The sequence below is a fragment of the Moschus berezovskii genome, chromosome Y (assembly GCF_049115385.1).
Source record: "Moschus berezovskii isolate FMDL1 chromosome Y, NW_MosBer_1.0, whole genome shotgun sequence".
Classification (NCBI taxonomy): Eukaryota; Metazoa; Chordata; class Mammalia; order Artiodactyla; family Moschidae; genus Moschus; species Moschus berezovskii.
This window is the reverse complement of record NC_142489.1, coordinates 65,042,920-65,067,290: the sequence shown is the minus strand read 5'-3', so window position 1 is coordinate 65,067,290 and position 24,371 is coordinate 65,042,920.

The window sequence follows — 24,371 nt, the reverse complement described above, 5'->3', positions numbered from 1 at the left end:
CTCAGAACAAAGGACTAATCCAAGTTTAGAATCTGACCTGTCCTTACTGAAGGTCCAGAGTTAAGTTCTGCCCACATTTGGCGAGTTTTCTAGAGAGGTGAATTTGTGCTGTGGCGCATGTTCAGGACCAAAACCCAGGGACACTAGGTAACATTCATTGTACTTCCGATGTTTTGCTATGCTGCGTGGTGGTTCACTCTGTCTCACTTAAAAGCTTTCTTATTATTCTTGCTTATTTGGTGTTTTAAGATTGTTTATATTGGTATGTGTCTATTGTGCATTTTCTTTTCCTGATTTCTGTGCCTTTTGTTGATGTTGTTTAATGTATCTTGTCATTTTTGTTTTAATAAACATATATTTCCTTATTAACTGTGATTTTCCCTTATTCTGTGGGAAAGCTCTTATCATTTTGTCAGAGTTTTTTCCTTTATTCTTCAGGTGGCACTCAGCTCTGGTGTTGTTTTATGTCTTACAAGATATTTGCTTAGTTCTCTTGATTCTGTGTTCTTCCCTATTGTCATTACTGCTTCTATTATTTTACTTGTGGTTTGATTTTGATTTCTTACCATTTGTCTGTCTTCCTTTGTTCCCCTGTCTAATCTTTTACTATGTGATCTTGGTTCTCTGACTGGAAGTTGGGCCTGATCACCAAGGGCTTCAACAATGTATCATAGACCACCAGATAATTCCCAGCTCTAATGAATATTAATTGGTGAGAGTCTCTATGAAGGCCTCCATCTGAAACGAAGAACCAATCCTCCCAAAAGCCTATACTACCCAGAGATGCTGCCTCACACCACACACAATGTAAGACAGGAACACAAGCCAAATCATTCCCAGATGGACTGTCTAAAGTACACTAAACCTATACACACCTGAAAAAGACTCCTCTGACACGGTCCCACCATGAGAGAGAGAAGCATCAGCTGTGGCTAGAAGAATGTAGTTGCCAGTCCCTCCCCCTCCATGGACACACAAACCACTGGACCAAACTTATATATTCACAATACAGACTGGAAGCAACTACTACCATCCTATACCCCGGGTAGGAAAGACTAGTTACATAGTAAGCTAAGCAAATATGAAGACAGGAAAATATTTTACAGGCAAAGAAACAAGGTAAAAATACATATGTCATAATTAAAGAGGAAATAGAAATTGGTACTGAAAAAAAATTGAGAGTAATGATAGGAAAGATGATCAAATCTCTCAGTAAATAAATAGAGATCATGCAAGAATCACTTACGAAGGTCATGGAATAACTAAACAACAAGAAATGAATGATAACACAATAACTGCCATATGTGTACTGTAGGCTGTTCCATGCCTTTGTAGAGCAGAAGCCAGAACAACATTGGGAAAAAATTATCTTCCAATTTTTAAATGAAGTATTAAAAGAAAACAAATTTAAATAACAAGCAGACCTGACAATTCAGTTCATACTGAAGTAGATTTCACCCAAAACCCACAGAGTGCAGTTTCTTCGCAATATCAAAAGAAATATTTCTGAATAAATAAAAAACTGGATCACTAATCAGGACTTGGTAAATTTAAAATAATCAAAATTGTATCAGACTTTGTTTTTTAAACCACAGTGTTATGATTTATATGCCTTCCTCAGCGATCAATGCAAAGAAATAGAGGAAAACAACAGAATAGGAAAAACAAGTGATCACTTCAAGAAAATTAGAGATTCCAAGGGAACATTTCATGCAAAGATGGGATCGATAAAGGACAGAAATGCTATGGACCTAACAGAAGCAGAAGATATTAAGGAGAGGTGGCAAGAATACACAGAAGAACTGTAAAAAAAAGATCTTCACGACGAAAATAATCACGATGGCGTGATCACTCAACTGGAACCAGACATCTTGGAATGTGAAGTCAAGTGGGCCTTAGAGAGCATCACGACGAACAAAGCTAGTGGAGGTGATGGAATTCCATTTGATCTATTTCAAATCCTAAAAGATGATGCTGTGCAAGTGCTGCACTCAATATGCCAGGAAATTTGGAAAGCTCAGCAATGGCCACAGGACTGGTAAAAGTCAGTCTTCATTCCAATCCCAAAGAAAGGGAATGCCAAAGAACGCTCAAACTACCGCACAATTGCACTCATCTCACACGCTAGTAAAGTCATGCTCAAAATTCTACAAGCTAGTCTTCAGCAATATGTGAATCGTGAATTTCCAGATGTTCAAGCAGGTTTTAGAAAAGGCAGAGGCACAAGTGATCAAATTGCCAACATCCGCTGGATCATGGAGAAAGCAAGAGAGTTCCAGAAAAACATCTATTTCTGCTTCATTGACTATGCCAAGGCCTTTGACTATGTGGATCACAATAAACTGTGGAACATTCTGAAAGAGATGGGAATCCCAGACCACCTGACCTGCCTCTTGAGAAACCTGTATGCAGGTCAGGAAGCAACAGTTAAAACTGGACATGGAGCAACAGACTGGTTCCAAATAGGAAAGGGAGTACGTCAAGGTTGTATATTGTCACCCTGCTTATTTAACTTTTATGTAGAGTACATCATGAGGAACTCTGGGCTGGAAGAAGCACAAGCTGGAATCAAGATTTCAGGGAGAAATATCAATAACCTCAGATATGCATATGACACCACCCTTATGGCAGAAAGTGAAGAGGAACACAAAGGCTTCTTGATGAAAGTGAAAGAGGAGAGTGAAAAAGTTGGTTTGAAGCTCAACATTCAGAAAACGAAGATCATGGCATCTGGTCCCATCACTTCTTGAGAAATAGATGGGGAAACAGTGGAAACCGTGTCAGATTTTATTTTTTTGGGCCCCAAAATCACTGCAGATGTTGATTGCAGCCATGAAATTAAAAAACGTTTGCTCCTTGGAAGGAAAGTTATGACCAACCTAGATAGTATATTAAAAACCATTACTTTGCCAACCAAGGTCCATCTAGTCAAGGCTATGGTTTTTCCTGTGGTCATGTATGGATGTGAGAGTTTGACTGTGAAGAAAGCTGATCGCCGAAGAATTGATGCTTTTGAACTGTGGTGCTGGAGAAGACTCTTGAGAGTCCCTTGGACTGCAAGGAGATCCAACCGGCTCATTCTAGAGGAGATCAATCCTGGGTGTTCATTGGAAGGACTTATGCTGAAGCTGAAACTCCAATACTTTGGCCACCTCATGCGTCGAATTGACTCACTGGAAAATACTCTGATGCTGGGAGCGATTGCGGGTAGGAGAAGACAGGGAAGACAGAGAATGAGGTGGCTGGATGGCATCACAGACTCGATGGACTTGAATTTGTGTGAATTCCGGGAGTTGGTGATGGACAGGGAGGCCCGGCGTGCTGTGATTCATGGGGTCGCAGAGAGTCGGACATGACTGAGCGACTGAACGGACTGAACTAACTGACAAAGGTGGGGGAGAAAAAAACAAACAAAGCATAAATAACAAAGAAAAAGCTGAAAAGCATGAATACATTGAGGTTCATGTATACACCTCTTCATGGCCAAGAAATCATTGAAGAATCAGAGAGAGAGAAAAAAAAAAAATATATATATATATATATATGTGTGTGTGTATATATATATATGTGTGTGTGTCTGTGTGTGCGTGTGTGTGTGTGTGTGTTTGTGTGTGTGTGTGTGTGCATCAGTTCTGCTCAGTCACTCAGTCGTATACAACTCATTGAGACCTCATGAATCAGAGCATGCCAGGCCTCCCTGTCCATCACCAACTCGCAGAGTTCACTCAAACTCACGTCCATTGAGTCAGTGATGTTATCAAGACATCTAATTCTCTGCCTTCCCCTTCTCCTCCTGTCCCCAATTCCCAGCATCAGAGTCTTTTTCAGTGAGTCAACTCTTTGCATGAATTGGCCAAATTATTGAAGTTTTAGCTTCAGCATCAGTCCTTCCAATGAACAACCAGGACTGATCTCCTTTAGAATGGACTGGTTGAAACTACATGCAGACCAAGGGATTCTCAAGAGTCTTCCCCAACACCACAATTCAAAAGCATCAATTTTTTGGCAATCAACTTTCTCCACAGCCCAACTCTCACATCTGTACATGACCACTGGAAAAACCATAGCCTTGACTAGACGGACCTTTGTTGGCAAAGAAATGTCTCTCCTTTTATTGTGATATCTAGGTTGGTCATAACTTTCCTTCCAAGGAGTAAGCGTCTTTTAATTTCATAGCTGCAATCAACATCTACAGTGATTTTGGAGACCCAAATAATAAAGTCTGACACAGTTTCCAATGTTTCCCCATCTTTTTCCCATGAAGTACATATTCATACAAACTAATGACAATTAAATTATGATTGCATAAAACTCAATTAACAGGTTAAAAACTAACTAAACTTTCAACTAAACCAATTAGAGAAAGAAGAATAAACACAAAACCAAAAATTGTTTTTTGTGTAAAAAAAATAGAGGATAGAACTGGAAAAAAAAAAAAAAGATGAAAATTGTAGCAAAGATCAATAATACTAAAAGGGGGCTCTTGGAGAGAATAAAGAAAATACATAAACCCTGAACCAGAGTCATCAACAAAAAAGGGAGAACACTCAAATAAATAAAGTTATACATGAGAAAGGAGACATTATATCCAACAGCGCAGAAATATCAAAGTATCATGATAGATTACAACAAAGAGCTTCAAGCCAATAAAATGTAGAATCTGGAAGCCACAGACTACTTCTTAGGAACTCAACTAAGAGGAAACAGAAAATATGAACACAATATTACAACAACTAATATTGATACTGCTATGAAAATTTTGTCAGCTAACAACTTTCAAGGTCCAGATATTGTCACAGGTGTTTTATGAACCTTTAATTTAAATGTTAACATATGGGTTTCATAAACATTTCCAAAATACTACAATGGTAGGAAACCCCACAAACTCATTCTATGAGTACAGCATCACCTGATAGCAAAGACAAAGTAAAGAAAGAAAAGGAAAATTATAGACCAGTATCATATAGACAAACATAGAGGCAAACATCTTCAACAAAATAATCCCAAGAAGAATCCAACAACACATTAACAGTATCAAACAGCTTTAATATTGAGGTTATCCCCAGATATGCAGACATTCTCCAGTAGCTGCGTATCAATCCATGAGATACATCATAACAAATTTCAGAACTAAAACCATATGATCACCTCAGTTCAGTTCAGTTCAGTTCAGTCTCTAAGTCTGTCTGACTCTTTGTGACCCCATGAATCGCAGCATACCAGGCCTCCCTGTCCATCACCAACTCCCAGAGTTCACTCCACTCATGTCCATTGAGTCGGTGATGCCATCCAGCCATCTCATTCTCTGTCGTCCCCTTCTCCTACTGCCCCCAATCCCTCCCAGCATCAAAGTCTTTTCCAGTGAGTCAACACTTCGCATGAGTTGGCCAAAGTGTTGGAGTTTCAGCTTTAGCATCAGTCCTTCTAATGAATAACCAGTACTGATCTCCTTTAGAATGGACTGGTTGGCCCTCCATGCAGTCCAAGGGATTCTCAATAGTCTTCTCCAACACCATAATTCAAAAGCATCAATTCTTTGGGGATCAGTTTTCTTCACAGTCCACCTCTCACATCTGTACATGACCACTGGAAAAACCATGGGCTTGACTATATGTAACTTTGTTGGCAAAGTAATGTCTCTGCTTTTTATTATGCCATCTAGGTTGGTCATAAGTTTCCTTCCAAAGAGTAAGCATCTTTTAATTTCATGGCTGCAATAAGCATGCACAGTGATTTTGGAGCCCAAAACAATAAAGTCTGATACGGTTTCCACTGTTTCCCCATCTATTTCCCATGAAGTACATATTCATACAAACTAACGACAATTAAATTGTGATTGCATAAAACACATGAAACAGGATAAAACACTAATTAAACTTACAACTAAAGCAATTAGACAGAAGAATAAACACAAAACCAAAAATTGGTTTTGGGAAGAAAAAAAAAAAAAAAAACAGAGAAGAGCGGGAGGAAAAAGAAGAGATAAAAATAGTAGCAAAGATCAATAATACTAAAACGGGGCTCTTGGAAGGAATAAAGAAAATACATAAAACATAAGCCAGAGCCATCAACAAAAAAGGGAGAACAGTCAAATCAATAAAGTCATACATCAGAAAGGACACATTATAACCAACAGCACAGAAATACCAAAAGATCATGATAGATTACAACAAAGAACTTTAAGCCAATAAAATGTAGAATCTGGAAACCACAGACTACTTCTTATGAACTCAGCTAAGAGGAACCAGCAAATTTGAACACAACATTACAACCACTAATATTTATACTGCTATGAAAAATTTGTCAGCTAACAACATTCAAGGTCCAGATGATGTCACAGGTGTTTTATGAACCTTTAAGTTAAATGTTAACATATGGGCTTCTTAAACATTTCCAAAATACTACAACGGTAGGAAACCCCACAAACTCATCCTATGAGTACAGCATCACCTGATAGCAAAGACTAAGTTAACACAGAAAAGGAAAATTATAAACCAGTATCACATAAACAAACATAGAGGCAAAATCCTCAACAAAATCATTCCAAGAAAATTCCATCAACACTTTAAAAGTATCGAACAGCTCTAATATTGAGGTTTTCCCCAGATATGCAGACATTCTCCGGTAGCTGTGTATTAATCCATGAGATGCATCATAACAAATTTCAGGATTAAAACCATATGATCACCTCAGTTCAATTCAGTTTCTCAGTCTGTCTGACTCTTTGTGATCCCATGAATCACAGCATGCCAGGACTCCCTGTCCATCACCAACTCCCGGAATACACTCCACTCATCCATTGAGTCGATGATGCCATCCAGCCGTCTCATTCTCTGTCGTCCCCTTCTCCTACTGACCTTAATCCCTCCCAGTATCAAAGTTTTTTCCAGTGAGTCAACGCTTTGCATCAGGTCGTCAAAATATCGGAGTTTCAACTTTACCATCAGTCCTTCCAATGAACACCCAGGACTGATCTCCTTACTGGTTGCATCACCTTGCAGTCCAAGGAACTCTCAAGAGTCTTCTCCAACACTACAATTCAAAAGCATCGATTCTTTGGCGATCAGCTTTCTTCACAGTCCACCTCTCACATCTGTACATGACCACTGGAAAAACCATACCCTTGACTAGAAGGACCTTTGTTGGTAAAGTAGTCTCTACTTTTTAAAAATGCTCTCTACACTGGTGGTAACTTTCCTTCCAAGGAGTAAACGTCTTTAAATTTCATGCCTGTGATCAGCATCTTCAGTGATTCTGGAGCTCCAAAAAGCTCTCACACTGTTTCCACTGTTTCCCCATCAATTTGCTATGAAGTGATGGGACCAGATGCCATGATTTTAGTTTTCTGAATGTTGAGCTTTAAGTCAACTTTTTCCCTCTCTTCTTACACTTTCCTCAAGAGGTGTTTTAGTTCCTCTTCACTTTCTGCCATAGGGTGGTGTCATCTGCATATCTGCGGATATTGGTATTTCTCCCAGCAATCTTGATTCCCACTTCTGGTTCTTCATGCCAGCGTTCCTCATGATGTACTCTGCATATAACTTAAATAATCAGCGTGACCATATACAGCCTTGACGTACTCCTTTTCCTATTTGGAACCAGTCTGTTCCATGTCTAATTCTGTTGCTTCCTTACCTGCATATAGGTTTCTCAAGAGGCAGGTCAGGTGGTCTGGTATTCACATCCCTTTCAGAATTTTCTAGCGTTTATTGTGCTCCACATAGTCAAAGACTTTGACATAGTAAAGCAGAAATCAATGTTTTTCTAGAACTCTCTTACTTTTTCCATGATCCAGAGGATGTTGGCAATTTGATCTCTGGTTCCCCTGCATTTTCTAAAACCAGCTTGAACATTTGGAAGTTCACCATTCATGCATGCGGAAGCCTGGCTTGTGAATTGTGAGCATGATATTGTTAGCGTGTGAGATGAGTGCAATTGTGCGGTAGTTTGAACATTCCTTGGCATTGGCTTTGTTTGGGTTTGGAATGAAAACTGATCTTTTGAGTCCTGTGTCCACTTCTGAGTTTTCCAAATTTGCTGGCCTATTGAGTGCAGCACTTTCACAGCATCATCTTTCAGGATTTGAAATGTCTCAACGGGAATTCCATCACCTCCACTAGCTTTGTTCATAGTGATGCTTTCCAAGTCCCACTTGACTTCACCTTCCAAGAAATCTGGTTCTAGTTGATTGATCACACCATCGTGATTAACTTGATCTTTTTTGTACAGATCTTCTGAGTATTTTTGCCACCTCTTTTTAATGAACACCTCAATAGAAAAAAAATAAAACTTTAATAAAATCCAACAAGCATGTGTGATAAAAAATCTTTCCAGAAACTCAGCGTAGCAAACATTACCTCAACATAGTAAAGGCATATAAATCCAAACAACAGTGAGGTATCATACACTATTCTGCATGGTGATCATCATAAAAATCGACAGTAGGGTCTTTCCTTGATGGTCCAGTGGCTAAGACACCATGATTTCAAATCAGGGGTTCCATGTTTGATCCCTGGTCATGGAACTAGACTCCATATGCAGCATTTAAGGCCTGGTGTAACCAAATAATGAAACAAATGTGTGTGTGTGTGTGATGTGTATATTTATATATACATATAAAATACAATTTAAAAATATAATACAAATATAATTAAAATATATAAATAAAATAAAATTAAAATAATATACACATGTATAATATAAATATAATATGCAAATATTTATATTATAAATTAACAAACATTTAAAATACATATATATATATATATACACGCACACACATAAACCTTAAAACAATGAATATAGGAGATGATGTGAAGGAAAGGGAACACTACAGTGTTTTTCAGATCAGTTCATTTCAGTTCAGTCGCTCAGTTGTGTCCGACTCTTTGTGACCCCATGAATCACAGCACGCCACTCCTTCCTATCCATCACCAACTCCCACCAAGATAGAACAGAGTATGAATATTCTTTAGAAAATTATTAATAAAACTACCATATGTCCAAAATCCCACTGTTTGACATATACACAGAAGAAGCCACCATTGGAAAAAGAAAAAAAAAAAGTGTATCCCAGTATCCACTGCAATACCATTTACATTAAACAAGTTATGTAACAATCTAGGTGTCCATCTACTGATAAATGGATAAAGAAGTTATGGTATATCCTTAAGGTGGAACATTTCTCATCCAGATAGAGAAAAATCGTGGATTAGTTCTAGAGATATGGATGTATCTAGAGCCTATCATATACAGTGAAGTAATTTAGAAACTGAAAGTCCCATACTGTAGATTAACGAATATATGTGGAATCTAGAAATCTCGTTCTGAAAAATCTATCTGAAGAGTGGGAAAAGAAATGCGTAGTTAAACAATAGACTTGGACACAGAAGTGTACGTAGAGAGTGGCACAATTTGAGCAGGATGCCCTGACATATGTACAATACCAAGTATGAAGTAGTTAGCTGGTGAGAAACTCCTCCTCAGGGCTCTGGGGTGCCCTAGAGGAATGGATTGTGGGGTAGCAGAGCAGGCTCAAGAACAGGTGGGAGGGCTGCTCAAAAGGGAGGCTCGTGTATATATACTGATAGCCGATTTACATTGTGGTACAGCAGAAAGTAACAAACATGGTAAAGCTATTATTCTCCAATTGCAAATTGTTTCTTAAATTGAAAAATGAGTCAGTCCTTGGACAACTTGGGCAAGTGGCAAGAAATGCATCACAGTGCACATGTCAAGTAAAATATGTACCAGCGCTTTTGTCAAGTAAAATCTGCACCAAGGACTGCTTTAGTATGTCTAGACAAACCATAAAGCAAAAACTTCAAATTCAGAGGTAAAATAGAATAAATTCAGACTCTAGACATAAATATTCCTCACTTCATTTGATTGCCATTTTTTTAATGTTTTTAAATATTTTTAAAATTTATTTAATTGGAGGCTAATTACTTTACATTATTGTATTGGTTTCGCCATATATTGACATGAATCTGCCCCGGGTGCACGTGTGTTCCCCATCTTGAAACACCCCCCCCCACCTCTCTTCCCATGACATCCCTCTGGTTCAACCCAGTACACCAGCCCCGAGTATCCTGCATCATGCATCGAACGTGGACTGGCACTTTCTTTCACATATGATAATATACATGCTTCAATGCCATTTTCCGAAATCATCCCACCCTCAACCTCTCCCACAGAGGTTCTGGGTTGGATGCATATCTCTGGCCTGAGTCACTCAGGTTCAGGTTCTTGGGTTTTGCACAAAGGTGCACACTTGATTGGGCCTGCGTTTTGTGCCCTTCCCTGATCTGAGCAGTTCAGGTGACCAGGTGTTTGGCTAGCACAGTCGCTGCTACTTATGACCTCTGTGGTCCGTGTTGCTGGGTGTTCTGGGTGTACCACCAGTGCACCTTCTCAGGCATATGTCAACCAGCCAGAAACCCAAGAAGTCCTGGCCAGCAGTGAAACCTGCCTGCAGTTTGGAATCAGACGCTTTTCTGGGGACATGATTGCCCCCTTCTGGCTCTGACTGCTCTACCCTGCATGTCTCAGCGAGGGATGTGTTTTCGCAGCTAGCTAGTTCTGCTCGGTCCTTTGTTCTGTGAGCGGGTCTGGCAGAGTCTTAGGTTTGGGCTTTTCGCCTTTTCCTGGGGTAGCTATCCCACAGTCTGCTTTTGTATCTCCAATTAGCTCTCAGATTGCCCTGAGGCATTCATGCCGGATCCTCAATGTAGCCTACACCTCCTTGCCCACCCCTCACCTGCTATTGGTGGATGCGGGCTTCTGCGTTGCTTCTCTGCTAGGAGTTACCATTGGGAGAGTAATCTGTGGGTTTTGATTATTTCTTTCTTTTTCCTCCCGGTTATGTTGCCCTCTGAGGTTCCAAGGCTCGCCACAGACTTACAAGTGAGAGTGCTTCCTGGTGTTCAGAAACTTCTCTCTTTTTTATGCCTCCTTTCCTGGGATGGAGCTCCCATAACTACCTCTCTTGTCTCTCTTTTTATCTTTTGTTTTTTCCTAACTCTTTAGACGACAATGGGCTGCTTTTCTGGGTGCCTGATGTCCTCTGCCAGCATTCAGTTGTTTTGTGGAATTTGCTCAGTGTTCAAATGTTCTTTTGATGAATGCATTGGGGAGAAAGTGGTCTCCCCATCCTATTCCTCCACCATCTTCTTCCCTCCCTCCATTTGTTTTTTCTAAAAGTAAAGAAGGATTATCAGTTGATGTCACCAATTTATAGAAACATGAATTCCTTCATATTTTAGTACCTAATAGTAAGCCTCTGATATTCAGGACTATCCTAAGTAGGAAATTAGACATGTAGTTTGAAAGTTGAGGTGCTTTACAAGGATCACTTATTTTAAAATCCTGGAATTTGTTCTACTGATTGGGAAAAATGCCCAGCCAAAAAGTTGAGAATTGTGTTTTCTTCAGCCAGACTTAATCCTGAGGGGGTTCAGGATTGGGAACATATTTAATCCCATGGCATATTCATATCAATGAAGGGCAAAATCCACTACAATACTTTAATTATACTCCAACTAAAACAAATTTAAAAAATGTTGTATAATAATATTGAATGCCATTTGTCTCAAAATATTTTTTCTTAAAAAACTTGTCTACTATTAGTATAGCCACGAGGGTTCCTTTATTGTTTATTGCTTGGATGAAATTTTACCTGCACACTAATTCTTTTACTCATTTTTATTTATTATTATTATTATTTATTGGTCACTCATTACAATATTGTATTGGTTATGCAGTACATTGACATGAATCCACCCCCGCTGTACATGAGTTCCCCTTCTTGAACCCCCTCCCTCATCTCTCCTCCCATTATACTCCCTTCGGCTCAACAACGTGCACCAGCCAAAAACGTCCTACATCATGCTTCGAACCTAAACTGGTGATTCACTTCACATATGATGATATACATGATTCAATGCCATTCTCCCAAATCATCCCTCTCCCACAGAGTCCAAAGGACTGTTTTATACCTGTGTCTCTTTTGCTGTCTCGTGAATGGGACGACAGAGAATGAGATGGCTGGATGGATTCACCGATTCTACGGACATGAGTTTGAGTGAATTCCGGGAATTGGTGATGGACAGGGAGGTCTGGCGTGCTGTGATTCATGGGGTCGCGGAGAGTTCGACATGACTGAGCGACTGAACTTAACTGAAGTGAACTGATACAGGGTTATCGTTACCATATTTCAAAATTCCATATATATGCATGAATACACTGTGTTGGTGTTTTTCTTTCTGGCTTACTTCACTCTGTATAATAGGCTCCATTTTCATCCACCTCATTAGAACTGATTCAATTGTATTCTTTTTAATGGCTGAGTAATACTCCGTTGTGTTTATGTACCAAAGCTTTCTTATCCATTGGTCTGCAGATGGACATCTAGGTTACTTCCATGTCCTGGCTATTATTAACCGTGCTGCAATTAACATTGGAATACATGTGTCTCTTTCAGTTCTGGTTTCCTCAGTGTGTGTGCCCAGGAGTACGACTGCTGGATAGTATGGCAGTTCTAATTCCAGTTTTTTAAGGAATCTCCTCAATGTTCTCTATAGTGGCTATACTAGTTTGCATTCCCACCAACAGTGTAACAGGGTTCCCTTTTATCCAAACCTCTTCCAGCATTTATTGCTTGTAGACTTTTGGATAGCAGCCATTCTGACTGATGTGCAATGGTACTTCACAGTGATTTTGATTTGTATTTCTCTGATTATGAGGGATGTTGAGCATTTTTTCACTTGCTTCTTAGTCATCTGTATGTCTTTGGATAAATGTCTGTTTAGTTCCTTGGCGCGTTTTTTGATTATTATTTTTTTTCTGGAATTGAGCTACAGGAGCTGCTTGTATATTTTGGAGATTAATTCTTTTTCAGTTGTTTCAGTGGCTATTATTTTCTCCCATTCTGAAGGCCGTCTTTATATCTTGTTAATGGTTTCCTTTGTTGTGCAGAAGCTTTTAATTTTAATTAGGTCCCATTTGTTTATTTTGCTTTTATTTCCAATATTCTGGGAGGTGAGTCATGGAGGATCCTGCTGTGATTTATGTCGGAAAGTGTTTTTCCTATGTTCTCCTCTAGGGTTTTATACTTTCTGGTCTTACATTTAGTTCTCTAAACCATTTTGTGTTTATTTTTGTGTATGGTGTTAGGAAGTGTTCCAGATTCATTCTTTTACAAGTGGCTGACCAGTTTTCCCAGCACCACTTGTTAAAGAGATTGTCTCTTCTCCATTTTATATTCTTGCCTCCTTTATCAAAGATAAGGTGTCCATAGGTGCGTGGATTTATCTCTGGGCTTTCTATTTTGTTCCATTGATCTATATTTCTGTCTTTATGCCAGTACCATACTGTCTTGATGACTGTGGCTTTGTAGTAGAGCCTGAAGTCCAGCAGGTTGATTCCCTCAGTTCCGTTCTATTTCAGGATTGCTTTGGCTTTTCGAGGTTTTTTTGTATCTCCATACAAATTGTGAGATTATATGTTCTAGCTCTGTGAGAAATACAGTTAGTATCTTGATAGGGATTGCATTGAATATAAATTACTTTAAACAATATGCACATTTTCACAATATTAAACTCCTAATTCACAAACACAGTATATTTCTCCATCTAGTAGTGTCCTATTTTGTTTCTTTCACCAGTGTCTTACACTTTTCTATATATAAATCTTCTGTTTCTTTAGGTGGATATGCAAGTCAGGAAGCAACAGTTAGACCTGTACATGGAACAACAGACTGCTTCCAAATAGGAAAAGGAGTAGGTCAATGATGTATCTTGTCACCCTGCTTATTTAACTTATACGCAGAATACATCATGAGGAACGCTAGGCTGGAAGAAGTACAAGCTGGAATCAAGATTGCTGGGAGAAATATCAATAACCTCAGATATGCAGATGACACCACCCTTATGGCAGAAAGTGAAGAGGAACTCAAAGGCATCTTGATGAAAGTGAAAGAGGAGAGTGAAAATGTTGGCTTCAAGCTCAACATTCAGAAAACAAATATCATGGCATGTGGTCCCATCACTTCATGAGAATAGATGGGGAAACAGTGTCAGACTTCATTTTTGGGGGGCTCCAAAATCATTGCGGATGCTGAATGCAGCCAGGAAATTAAAAGACACTTACTCCTTGGAAGGAAAGTTATGACCAGCCTAGATAGCATATTAAAAAGCAGAGACATTACTTTGTCAACCAAGGTCCGTCCAGTCAAGGCTATGGTTTTTCCCATTGTCATGTATGGATGTGAGAGTTGGACTGTGAAAAAGCTGATTGCCAAAGAATTAATGCTTTTGAACTGTGGTGCTGCAGAAGATTCTTGAGAGCCCCTTGTACTGCAAGGAGATCCAAAGAGTCCATTCTAAAGGAGATCAATCCAGGGTGTTCATTGGAAGGACTTATGCTAAAGCTGAAACTGCAATACTTTGGCCACCTCACACGACGAGTTGACTCACTGGAAAACAGTCTGATGCTGGGAGGGATTGGGGGTAGGAGGAGATGGGGACAACAGAGAATGAGATGGCTGGATGGCATCACCGGCTCGATGGACATGAGTTTGACTGAACTCTGGGAGTTGGTGATGGACACCGAGGCCTGGCATGCTGTGGTTCATGGGGTCGCAAAGAGTCAGACACGACTGAGCGACTGAACTGAACTGATCCCAAAGTATTTTATTCTTTTCGTTGCAAAAATGTATGGAAGAGTTTCCTTAATTTTCTTTCTATTATCTCATTATTAGTTTACAGGAATGCAAGGGATTTCTGTGTGTTGATTTTAAAATCTGTAACTTTACTTTATTCATTGATTAGCCCTAGTAGTTTTCTGGTAGAGTCTTTAGGGTTTTCTGTGTAGAGGGTCGTGTCATTGGTGAACTGTGAGGGATTTACATCTTCTTTTCCAGTTTGGATTCCTTTTATTTCTTTTTCTGCTCTGACTGCTGTGGCCAAAACTTCCAGACCTATGTTGAATACTAGTGGTGAGAGTGGGCACCCTTGTCTTGTTCCTGACTTTAGGGGAAATGCTTTCAATTTTTCACCATTGAGGATAATGTTTCCTGTGGGTTTGTCATGTATAGCTTTAAATATGTTAAGATATGTCCCTTCTGTTCCCACCTTCTGGAGGGATTTTATCATAAAGGGGTGTTGAATTTTGTCCAAGGCTTTCTCTGCATCTTTTGAGATAATCATATGTTTGTTTTTTTTTTCCTTTTTGTTAATGTGCTGTGTTACATTGGTTGATTTGCGAATATTGAAGAATTCTTGCATTCCTGGGATAAATGACCACTTGGTCATGATGTATGATCTTCTTAATGTGTTGTTTGATTCAGATTGAAGAATTCTTGCATTCCTGGGATAAATGACTACTTGGTCATGATGTATGATCTTCTTAATATGTTGTTCGATTCAGATTGTTAGAATTGTGTTAAGGAATTTTGCATCTACGTTCATCAGTGATATTGGCCTGTAGTTTTCTATTTTTGTGGGATCTTTGCCAGGTTTTATGATTATGGTGATGGTGGGCTCTAGAATTATTTTGGAAGTTTACCTTCATCAGCAATTTTCTGGGAGAGTTTGAGTAGAAAAGTGTCAGCTCTTCTCTAAATTTTTGGTAGAAATCAGCTGTGAAGCCATCTGGCCCTGGGCTTTTTTTTTGGTGGAAGATTTCTAATTACGGCTTCTATTTCCATGCTTGTGATGAGTCTATTAAGATTTTCTATGTCTTCCTGGTTCAGTTTTGGAAGCTTGTACTTTTCTAAGAATTTGTCCATTTCTTCCAAGTTGTTCATTTTATTGCCAAATAATTGGTGATAGTAGTGTCTTATGTTCCTTTGTATTTCTGTGTTGCCTGCTGTGATCTCTCCCATTTCCTTTCTAATTTAATTGATTTGGTTTATTTTCCCGTTGTTTTTTGATGACTCTGACTAGTGGTTTGTCAATTTTATTTACCCTCTCAAAGAGCTAACTTTTGGCTTTGTTGATTTTTGCTATGGTCTCTTTAGTTTCATTTTCATTTTTTTCTTCCCTAATTTTAAGGTTTGTTTCCTTGTACTAACTCTGAGGTTCTTCATTTCTTCCTTTTCTATTTGCTTTAGGTGTAGAGTTAGGTGATTTAGTTGACTTTCTTCTTATTTCTTGAGGTTTGCCTGTAGTGTTATGAACCTCTGCCTAGCACCGCTTTTACAGTGTTCCATAAGTTTTGGGTTGCTGTGTTTTCATTTTCATTCATTTCTATGAACATTTTGATTTCTTTTTTGATTTCTTCTATGATTTATTCAGCAGCGTGTTGTTCAGCCTCCATATGTTGGTATTTTTAATAGTTTTTCTCCTGTAATTGAGATTAAATATTCTGCATTATAGTCAGAAAAGATGCTTGGGGCTTGGGCTGATTTCAGTTTTTTTTTTTTTTTTTAATTTACCAAGCCTAGATTTATGGAGCAGGATGTGATCTATCCTGGAAAATGTTCCGTGTGTGCTTGAGAAAATGGTGAACTTCATTGCTTGGGGGTGAAATGTCCTATAGATATCAATTATGTCTAACTGGTCTATTGTATCATTTAAAGCTTGTCTTTCCTTGTTAATTTTCTGTTCAGTTGATCTATCCATAGGTGTGAGTGGGCTATTAAAGTCTTCTACTATTATTGCATTGTTGTTAATTTCCCCTTACATACTTGCTAGTAATTGCTCCTATGTTGGGTGCATATATTTATAATTACTATATCTTCTTCTTGGATTGATCCTTTGATCACTATGTAATGCCCTGTTTGTCTCTTTTCACAGCCTTTGTTTTAAAGTCTATTTTTATCCGATATGAGTATTGTTACTCCTGCTTTCTTTAGGTCTCTATTTGTGTGGAATATCTTTTTCAACCGTTTCAATTTCAGTCTGTATGTGTCCCTTAATTTGAGGTGGGTCTCTTGCAGACAACATATATAGGGGTCTTGCTTTTGTATCCATTCAGCCAGTCTTTGTCTTTTGGTTGGGACATTCAAACCATTTACATTTAAGATAATTATTGATAAGTGTGATCCCGTTGCCATTTTGTTTATTGTTTGGGGTTCGACTTTATATACCGTTTCTGTGTTTCCTGTCTAGAGAAGATCCTTTAGCATTTTTTGGAGAGCTGGCTTGGTGATGATGAATTCTCTCAGTTTTTCCTTGTCTGTAAAGCTTTTGATTTCTCCTTCGTATTTGAATTAAATCCTTGATGGGTATAGTAACCTTGGCTGTAGGATATTTTATATCATCACTTTAAGTATGTCTTGCCATTCCCTCCTGGCCTGAAGAGTTTCTGTGGAAAGATAAGCTGTTATTTTTATGGGAAACGTTTGTGTGTTATTTGTTGGTTTTCCCTTGTGATTTTAGTATTTTTTTTTTGTGTTTGATCTTTGTAAGTTTGATTAATGTTTCTCTTGGAGTATTTCACCTTGGGTTTATCATGTTAGGGACTCTCTGTGTTTCTTGAAATTGGGTGATTATTTCCTTCCCCATTTAAGGAAGTTTTCAACTATTATCTCCTCAAGTATTCTCTCATGGCCTTTCTTTTTGTCTTTCCTTCTGGGACTTCTATGATTCCAATATTGGGGCATTTAACATTGTCCCAGAGGTCTCAGAGATGGTCCTAATTTCTTTTCAAACATTTTTCTTTTTTCCTCTCTGAATCATTTATTTCAACAATTCTATCTTTAGGTCACTTATCAACTGTTTTCTGCCTCCGTTATTCTACTGTTGGTTCCCTCCAGAGTGTATCTGATCTCATCTATTGCATTATTCATCATATATTGACTCTTTTCTATTTCTTCAAGATCTTTATTAAACCTTTCTTGCATCTTCTCGATCCTTGTCTCCAGGTTATTTACCTGTAACTCCAGTTTGTTTTCAAGATTTTAAATCATTTTCACTATCAATATTCGAAATTCTTTATCAAGTAGATTCCCTATATCTTATTCCTTTTTTTTTTTTTTTTTGGTGTGCATTTATCCTTTTCCTTTACTTTCTGGATATTTCTCTGCCTCTTCGTCTTGCTCATATTGCTCTGTTAGTGGTGTCATTTCCGTCTTCTGGCAGTGTGTGGATTTTTCTTTATTGTGTAGTTTCATCGCTGTGTGTGACCCTGGAAGGGTAGCATGTCAATGTTGCCTGGTTTGGGAAACTTGTGTCGGTGTTCTATGGGGTGGAGCTGGATTTCTTCTCTCTGTAGTGCACTGAAGTGTCCAGTAATGAATTATGAGATGTCATTGGGGTTGGAGTGGCTTTGGGCAGCCTTTATATTGAAGATCAGGTGTATTCTCCTGTGTTGCTGGAGAATTAGCTTGGTATGTCTTTCTCTGGAACTTGTTGACCCTTGGGTGGTGCCTGGTTTCAGTGAAGGTATGGAGGCATTTGATGAGCTCTTGTCAATTAATGTTACCTAGAACAGCAGTTCTCTGGTGTTCTAAGGATTTGGACTTAAGCCTCTGCCTCTGGTTTTCAGTCTTTTTCTTGCAGTAGGCTCAAGACTTCTCCATCTGTCTCTTCCAATTCAGTTCCTTCTGTTTCAGCTTCTTCTGTTTGCTGGTTTCTTCAGTGTCTGTTTCCTGTCCTGACACAAGGGCGGTGGTAGACACTTTTTTAAGCTCACCTGTTCGGTAGTACTGTGGGGAGGGAAGTAAGCTGCAGACAAATATCAGTGGCATCAGTGGGGAGTGCTTGTGGTGTCTTGGATACACTGGGTTGCCCCAGCTCACGGGGTGTGTGCTGTCCCAGTCTACACTGCACAGGCTTTAGGTTGCTCTGCCAGGAAGCGTCCGAGGCCGGCACTGGGTTGGAGGGACATCCCTGGTCTATGCCGCTCAGGTTCTGGTTCTCAGATTCTCCAAAAAGGCGCAGACTTGGTTTGGCCTGCGTTTTGTGCCCTTGCCCGGTCTGAGCAGCTCAGGTGACCAGGTGTTTGGCCAGCACAGTCACTGTGACTTATTGCCTCCCCCGTCACTGTTGCTTGGTTTTCTGGGTGTACAACCAGTGCACCTTCTCAGGCGGATATCAACTGGCCAGAAGCTAAGAAGTTTTGGTTAGCAGAGAAGCCTGCTTACAGCTTGATATAGGATGCCTCTCTGGGGCCGAGATTGCCCGCTTCAGGCTCTGGCGGCCCTTCCTTGCCTGTCTCAGCGTGGGATGGTGGATGGGTTAACCTCAGCTGCCTAGCACTGTTCAGTCCTTTTTTCTATGAGTAGGTCTGACCGTGTCTTAGCTTGGGGCATTTCGCCTTTCACAGGGTAGCTATCCCTCACTCTGCTTAGTTATCTTAAGTTAGCTCCTTCAGATTGCCCTCAGGGCTTTCAGGACCGGTCCTTACTCTAAGGGACGCAGTCCGCGCCTACCTTCCCAGCCCCCGATAGCTAGTTGGGGCTGTCGGCAGCTGCGTTGTTTCTCCCCTGGAGTTACTGCTGAGCATGTAGTCTGTAGATTTTAATTATTTATTTATTTTTCCTCCACGTTATGTTGACCTCTGAGGTACCAAGGATTGCCACAGATTCACCAGTGAGTGTTTCGAGGTGTTTGGAAACTTCTCTGTTTTTTAAGCCTCCCTTCCCTTGATGTACCTCCATCCCTCCCTCTTTTGACCTTCTTTTTATCTTTTATGTTATTTCTTACCTCCTTTCCAAGACAATGGACTGCTTTTCTGGGTGCCTGATGTCCTCTTGACTGTGTGGATCACAGTAAACTGTGGAACATTCTGAAAGAGATGGGAATCCCAGACCACCTGATCTGCCTCTTGAGAAACGTGTATGCAGGTCAGAAAGCAACAGTTAGAATTGGACATGGAACAACAGACTGGTTCCAAATAGGAAAAGGTGTACATCAAGGCTATATTGTCACCTTGCTTATTTAACTTATATGCAGAGTACATCATGAGGAACGTTGGGCTGGAAGAAGCACAAGCTGGAATCAAGATTGCTTGGAGAAATATCAATAACCTTAGATATGCAGATGATACTACCCTTATGGCAGAAAGTGAAGAGGAACTCAAAAGCCTCTTGATGAAAGTGAAAGAGGAGAGTGAAAAGGTTGGCTTGAAGCTCAACATTCAGAAAACAAAGATCATGGCATCTGGTCCCATCACTTCATGGGAAATAGATAGGAAAACAGTGGAAACAGTGTCAGACTTTATTTTTTGGGGCTCCAAAATCACTGCAGATGCTGATTGCAGCCATGAAATTAAAAGACGCTTGCTCCTTGGAAAGAAAATTATGACCAACCTTGATAGAATATTAAAAAGCAGAGACATTACTTTGCAAAACAAGGTCCGTCTAGTCAAGGCAATGGTTTTTCCCATGGTCATGTATGGATGTGAGAGTTGGACTGTGAAGAAGGCTGACCGCCGAAGAATCGATGCTTTTGAACTGTGGTATTAGAGAAGACTCTTAAGAGTCCCTTATACTGCAAGGAGATCCAACCAGTCCATTCTAAAGGAGATCAATCCTAGGTGTTCATTGGAGGGACTGATGCTAAAGCTGAAACTGCAATACTTTGGCCACCTAATGCGACGGGTTGACTCACTGGAAAAGACTCTGATGCTGGGAAAGGTTGGGGGCGGGAGGAGAAGTGGATGACGGAGAATGAGATGGCTGGATGGCATCACCGACTCTGTGGACATGAGTTTGAGTGTACTCCGGGAGTTGGTGATGGACAGGGAGGCCTGGCGTGCTGTGATTCATGGGGTCGCGGAGAGTCGGATACGACTGAGCGACTGAACTGAACTGAACTAATGTCTTCTACCGGCATTCAGAAGTTGCTTTGTGGGATTTACTCAGCATTCAAATGTCCTTTGGATGAATTCGTGGCGGAGAAAGTTGTCTCCCCATCATATTCCTCATCCATCTTCCTGTTTCCTCCCTCACACTAATACTTAAAATTTATTCAATTCTAAGCTTTGTTTCTCTCAGAGTCTACAGTTCCCATATTTAAAAATAAATTCATTAAACCATCTTCTATTATACCACTTTAGTTGTTATTTGTTACTACTTTCTTTAAGTATATTTAGAGTGATTTGTAGAAGTAACTCTAGAGATATTGAGTGTCATTGTTCAGTCAACAAGTTGTCTTCAACTCTTTTTTGACGCCATTGACTGTTGCACAACAGGCCCCTCTATCTTTCATTATCTTTCAGAGTTTGTTCAAATGCATACCCATTGTACTTCTGATACGGTCCCACCATCTCATCCTCTATTAATCCCTTTTTCTCCTGTCATCAATCTTGAAAAACATCATAGACTTTTCCAGTGAAGGGACACTTTGCATCAACTGGTCAAAACTGAAGTTTCAACTTCATCATTAGGCCTTCGAATGAATACTGAGGGTTGATTTCCTTTAGGATGAATTGGTTTAATCTCCTTGCAGTCCAAGGGACCCCTAAGAGTCTATTTCTTGGGGATTCAATATCACTGCAAATGGTCATTGCAGCCATGAAATTAAAAGACGCTTTCTCCTTGGAAGGAAAGTTACAACCAACCTAGATAGCATATTAAAAAGCAGGGGCATTCCTTTGCCAACAAAGGTACATCTAGGCAAGGCTGTGATTTACTCAGTGGTCAGGTATGAATGTGAGAGTTGGACTGTAAGAAAAGCTGAGAGACGAAAAATTGATGCTTTTGAACTGCAGTGTTGGAGAAGACTCTTGAGCGTGCCTTGGACTTCAAGAAGATCCAACCAATCCATCCTAAAGGAGATGAGCCCTGGGTATGCATTGGAATGTCTCATGGTGAAGCTGAAACTCCAATAGTTTAGACAGCTGATGCTAAGAGCTGACTCATTGGAAAAGACCCTGATGCTGGGTAAGGTTGAGGGCAGGAGGAGAAGGGGATGGCAGAGGATGAGTTGTGTGGATGGCATTGCCTAACAATGGACATGAGTTGGGGTTGTCTCTGAGAGTTAGTGTTGGACAGGGAAGCCTGGCATGCTGCGGTTCATGGGGTCGAAAAGAGTTTGACACGATTGAGAGACTGAACTGAACTGAAGCATCTTCTGCAGCAGCACAGTTGAAAGCCATAGAATGCCCTTCTCTCAGTCTTCTTTATATCCCAGATCCCATATCTGCACATGACTACTGGATAAAGAACAGGGGTTTGTGAAGTGGAGGCCTTTGTTACCAAGGTGAATGTCTCTTCTAAATACAATGTTTAGGTTTGCATAGAGTTTTCTCCAAGAAGAAATTGTCTTTTACTTAGATGACAGCCCTTCACCAAAGGGGAAAGAATGTGGTCCACTGGAGAAGGGAACGGCAAACCACTTCAGTATTCTTGCCTTGAGAACCCCATGAAAACAAAAAGAAAAGACACTGAAAGATGAACCATTGGTAGCTGCCCAAAATGTTTCTAGAGGTCAATGGATAAATAACTCCAGAAATAATGAAGCAATCGAGTCAAAGCAAAATCAACAACCAGTTGTGAACGGGACTGGTGATGGAAGCAGGGTTTGATGCTGTAAAGAGCAATATTGCAAAAGAACCTGGAATGTTAGGTCCATGAATCAAGGCAAATTGGAAGTGGTCAAACAGGAGATGGCAAGAGTGAACACTGACATCCTAGGAATCAGTGAACTAAGATGGACTGGAATGGGAGAATTTAACTCACATGACCATTATATCTGTTACTGTGGGCAGGAATCCTTTTGAAGAAATGGAGTATCCATCATAGTCAACAAAAGAGTCCAAAATGCAGTACTTGGGAGCAATCTCAAAAACGACAGAATGAACTCTGTTCTTTTCCAAGGCAAACGATTCAATATCATGGTAATCAAAATCTATGCTCTGATCAGTAACATTGAAGAAGCTGAAGTTGAAAGTTCTGTGAAGACCTACAAGACCTTCTAAAACTAACAAAAAAGAAGATGTCCTTTTCAGTATAGGGGACTGGAAAGCAGAAGTAGGAAGTCAAGAAACACTAGAGTACCAGGCAAATTGGCTGTGGACTACAAAATGAAGCAGGGCAAAGGCTACAAGAGTTCTGCCAAGAGAACGCACGGGTCAAGCAAACACCCTATTCCCACAACACAAGAGAAGACTCTACACATGGACATCACCAGATGGTCGACACTGAAATCAGATTGATTATGTTCTTTGCAGCCAAAATAAAGAAACTCCATACAGTCAGCAAAAACAAGACAGGAAGCTGACTGTGGCTCAGATCCTGAACTCCTTATTGCCAAATTCAGACAGAAGTTGAAGAAACTGGAGGAAACCACTAGACCATTCAAGTATGACCTAAATCAAATCCCTTATGACACTACACTGGAAGTGCAAATTAGATTTAAGGGACCAGATTTGATTGACAGATTGCCTGATGAGCTATGGATGAAGGTACCTGACAGTGTAGAGGAGACAGGGATCATGACCATCCCCAGGTAAAGAAATGCAAAAACAATGGATGGCTCTCTGAGGAGGCCTTATAAATAGCTATGAAAACGAGGGAAACAAAAAGCAAAAGAGAAAAGGAAAGATATATCCATTTGAATTCAAATTTCTAAAGAAAAGCAAGGAGAGAAAAGAAAGCCTTCCTCAGGGATCAGTGCAAAACAAGAAGGGAGACAATAGAATGGGAAAGACGGGAGATCTCTTCAAGAACATTGGAGATCCCAAGAGAACATCTCATGCAGAGAAGGGCTCAATAAAACACAGAAACTGTAGGGAAATAACTGAAGCAAAAACTATTAAGAAACGGTAGTAAGAATACACAGAACTGTACAAAAAAGATCTTCACGACCCAGATAATCACAATGGAGTGATCACTCATCTAGAGCCATACATCTTGGAATGTGAAGTCAAGTGGGTCTTAGGAAGCATCACTATGAACTAAGCTAGTGTAGGTGTTGGGATTTCAGTTGAGCTTCTTCAAATCCTGAAAGATGATGCTTTAAAAGTCCTGTACTCAATATGACAGCTAATTTGGAAAATTCATCAGTGGCCACAAGACTGGAAAAGGGCAATATGTTTTCAATCACAAAGAAAGGCAATGCCATAGAATGTGCAAACTACCGCACAATTTCACTCATCCCACACACTAGTAATAGTAAAATTATGCTCTATATTTTCCAAGCCAAGCTTCAGCAATACGTGAACTGTGAACTTCCAGATTTTCAACCTGGTTTTAAAAATAACAGAGGAACCGGAGATCAAATTGCCAACATCTGATGGATCATCGAAAAAGGAAGAGAGCTCCAGAAAAGCATCTATGGCTTCTTTACTGACTATGCCAAAGCCCCTGACTGCGTGGATCACTATAAAATGTGGAAAATTGGAAAGAGAGGCAAATACCGGACCACCTGACCTGCCTCTTGAGAAACCTATATGCAGGTCACGAAGCAATAGAACTGGACATG